The sequence below is a fragment of the Sinocyclocheilus rhinocerous genome, unplaced genomic scaffold (genome assembly GCF_001515625.1).
Source record: "Sinocyclocheilus rhinocerous isolate Xijiao unplaced genomic scaffold, SAMN03320098_v1.1 scaffold357, whole genome shotgun sequence".
In the NCBI taxonomy this organism is placed as follows: domain Eukaryota; kingdom Metazoa; phylum Chordata; class Actinopteri; order Cypriniformes; family Cyprinidae; genus Sinocyclocheilus; species Sinocyclocheilus rhinocerous.
In genome coordinates this window covers 935,465-939,555 of record NW_015649568.1, presented here as the reverse complement: position 1 = coordinate 939,555, position 4,091 = coordinate 935,465, and the positions used below count along the sequence as shown (strand labels likewise).

The 4,091-nt window shown below is 38.0% G+C and overlaps 1 protein-coding gene across 1 annotated transcript in view; it reads right to left on the bottom strand.

Moving 5' to 3' along the window:
- Positions 1–1,289, bottom strand: part of LOC107710668 (thyrotropin-releasing hormone-degrading ectoenzyme-like) — a 27,457-nt gene extending 26,168 nt beyond the window's left edge. Inside the window, exon 1 of the mRNA XM_016515498.1 lies at positions 1,281–1,289. The gene's annotated coding sequence lies outside the window, so the exon portion shown is untranslated. The remainder of the gene's footprint in view (positions 1–1,280) is intronic.
- Positions 1,290–4,091: the final 2,802 nt, after the last annotated feature.

Sequence of the window (4,091 nt, the reverse complement as noted above, 5' to 3'; positions counted from 1 at the left end):
TGCAACGCATTTTATGGACGACAGTTTTGTGAACCTAGGAGAGTATCCTACAAAGCTGGATGTGCAAAGGCTATTTAAAAAAAAAAAAAAAGGGTCAATTCTGACTTTGCTCTGTACAGCTAAAAATAGCTGGACGCGGATGAGACCGGAAGCCAGACCCATAGAATTTACAAATGGCCGTGCCCATTTTTACGGGAAGAAAAAGGTGGATAAGAGGGCACCTGCCGAAGACATCACCAACTTGGTTGTCTGAAGGAGACATGAAAACAGGCAAGCCCTATTATTAATAATAACGCCGGGCATACACTGTGATTTTCATCCGATTTTGAGCCGAATTCTGACTCGTGAGAGACTTTTTTGAGTCTGGCCGATTGCTGTATGTCACTGTAATCATCTTTACCTCCTTTACAATCGTCATCCACCTAAACTTTACTGGTGAGATACTGGTTTGCTTTATTCAGCCCATACAGACTAGTCCTGACTTCATATTTCTTATTAATAGAGGTATGTTTGTTCCCACCAATCGCTGCACAAGTTAAGGTTACATCTGATGACGAAAGCATGTTAGTGCTAGCCCTCCCGGAACTCGCAGAGATTGCGCTGCAGTGCCTGCAGTTTGAAAAAGTAAATAAATAAATAAAAAATTTGTATGGAAGTCTATGAGAACAATCTGGGCGATTCTTGGCCAGAGTGCATTCGCCCAAAAAGGGCCGGTACTCCACAGAATCTGACTGGACGATGATTGGACCACATATCCAGAGGCAGAACAAAAGTTATAGAACAGTGACAGCGGTGGTTAAATGTGCTTGAAAAAAAAAAATCCCTCCCTTGCGCACGTTGGTGGTGCGTCGCCCTAATGAAGAAACCACTCCTGCTGAAGTTGACTGGAGGTTGACAGTCAACGGAAAGGAAGTAGAGGTGTTATTGGTGTCAAATGGCTAAACGTTTCTGACTGAGTATTTAGGTTTAACTGCTGGTATGATTACACAAAACTTAATGCATCATGCAAAGATGAATATATCATATTTTGCATACTGCTGATGCATTCCTACAGCTGGTGAATATGACATGATCACATTCAATTTGCTTCATCTGGAATTAGCAGATCAAATATCTGAACATTGTCTGGTGATGCTATTTTAATCAGCTTGGAGAGTGTTATGAATGCAAAACCACAGTTTTGCAACACTTTGATTTTCATACAGATTTGTTAATTGTGATGTAACCTTTTGAAATCCCAGGCTTTTTGGATTTGTTTGATGACTGATGACAGAACCCACCTCGCCAGGTTGAAGATAAAAAAAAGTGAATTAAAGTAAACTGACTGCATTTCTAATGAAATATAACAGAAAATTAAACATACTGCTCACAATAGTTCATATGCACTGATATATTCTGCAATTTTCAGCGCATTTATCATCTTTGGAATGAACTCATAAAAGCATGAAAATGTACAGGAAGAGACGATGCATTCAGCATTTTGTAATGCACAACATCTGTAATCTAATGTGTTTGCCACGGTCTCATCTTGTAATATTCCAGCCAGATCTTGTGCTTTTTTATGGATAACAAATGCACTGGTTAAGTGCTCTCGAGCGCTCATGGACTCAGTGCATTTGAAGTGAATCGTGATCCAGAGTCGCTGAAGACTAATGACTTTCAAGACTATAAATAGGGTCAAGAGTTAATGCATATAAATAGGGTCTCTATGTTATAGTCTCTGTTTCTTTCAAGAGTCGCTGAAGACTAATGACTTTCAAGACTCAATCTTGAACGTGCCGCTGTGGATCTGCATTGTAGCTCTGATGAGGGCTGTTTCTCAGAGAAGGTGAGCAGAAAATGGAGGCTGTTAAATGGTCTCACAATCAGAGGAACTCTGAGCTCTGAGCCCCACGGATCACTCACAGACCTAATTCAATTCCGGCTCTTGGAATTTGACTCGCTGTGGCTCCATTTCTTCCATTCGAAGAAAATCCACCTCGCTCTCCCAATGGAGAGGAAAGGAATGGAACAGAATTGAATATAATGGTGGTGGATGTGGGGCTGCTGCAGGAAGGTGTGACTCACAGATGAATAGTATTTTGAATGTGTTGTAAAAGGGCATTTCTCTCAGGAGCTGAATTAGTCCAATTTAATGAGGAGCTCCAATTAAATCTGTATTTTATCTGTTGCTGGCTGATATGACAGCAGTCGCGGACTTCATAGGTCAAGGACATGACAATAAATTTTCTGTTCAGATCTAAAAATGTACTTTTATAGAATTTAATACATACAATAACTTGAATATACCATGCTTTTAATGTCTTCTTAGTAATTAAAATTCTTTTTGATAATTTTTGATATGTCAGAAATGTCAGGGTATGCTGACAATACAATAAAGGAAAAGCTTTATTAAAAGAATGTAGTTTGGCATAATATTTTATTTTTATCTCTAATATTTTATTTAATAATAATAATAATAATAATTATTATTATTATTATAATAATAATAACAACTTTTTGTCTGGCAAATCAAAGTCATAAGTCAAAGTCAGGAAATTATATAATGGGGATTATCATGACTGGTTGTCAAGGTCATTAAGTCTCTTAAAATATTGTGTTAGATAATCTGTCCTCTTTATGACGAGGCAAGTTTAGTTCATGGCAGACAAATTACGTTGTGTGACTCACATGGTGCGATAAATTAATAATTCATGACATTTGTAAAAATTATTTTTAACCTTGAAGAATACATTTTAAAACATTTTGAAAATAAATAAATAAGATGTGTACACTCATGTGTATTCAAGGTATAAGAAAAATATGTTATTACTTTTTATCTGGTGGTTACAATTAAAACATTTGACATAATTGGTACCTGTTTTATTGGAGACCCAAATGATGGTCTCTGTTGATATGTGACTGGAGTTTCCCACTGCCAGCGTAAGCGGTATTTGCCACTGGAAGCTGAAATGAGACAAAGAGAGAAATAACAGCTGAAATGCTTCTATTTGATCTCAGGGGTTTAAATGTCACTGCTGCAGATACCTACTGTATGACGCACATAATCTTACACATAAGGACTCCCATGACTTAATGCGATTGTGGGATATATATGGGCGATATCCTCTCTGTCTCGGCACAAGCAGGCAAAGTGACAAAATCAGAAATATCAGATGATTGTGAAGCTGAAAGAAATCCCAGCAATATAAGGACTCCCATGACTTAATGCGATTGTGGGATATATATGGGCGATATCCTCTCTGTCTCGGCACAAGCAGGCAAAGTGACAAAATCAGAAATATCAGATGATTGTGAAGCTGAAAGAAATCCCAGCAATGTCAAAGCTCAAAGAAATCAGCTTTCATTCTTTCCCAGAGTGCCTTGCTATCTCTCTATCACACACACACAGCTGTGTATCACTCGTCACCCGATCGCTGTCATGTTCTGTGTCTCCACCTCATTTTGACGTCGATTCATCTGTGAGTGTGTGCTTACATGTGTTAATGTGTATATGAACATCCCTAGGTATGAGTGCACATCCGTAAAAGCCTGACTGACAGCTGTCACAATGGATGGCCGCCCCTCTTTCAGCTGTCTAAATGGCTGACACACGGGTGAACGTGGTCTGCTGTCTGCCAGCGTAAATTACTCCAGACGACAAGAGCACAGCAGAGCCGACCAACAGCAATAAATACTGTAACCTTATGAGATCGAATTCAAGACCGAATCATTTAAACACACTCCAAACATGCTATTTGAACTTCCGCAACAAAGCCATTGTATTGACTGAGAAAAAGTATTAAATTTAATATTATGCAAAACATATTACTTTAGTTATTGTACTTGTATAAATACTGGGGGCCTTTTGCCACATGCTGGTGAGCCTTTTACACCAAACAAAACAAACTACTTTTTATGATTTATTTTTCCACAGAATGAGTTGTTCAATAAAAATATGCAATCAATCACTATGGAAGCAGGGAAAAGCACATTTCCCTTAAGGTGTGCCATTAGCCCCATTTAACTCTATTCAGTGCCTGATAAGAACTTGTTATATATATATATATAACAATACATAATGGTGTTTTTATACTTAATCATGAAAATAT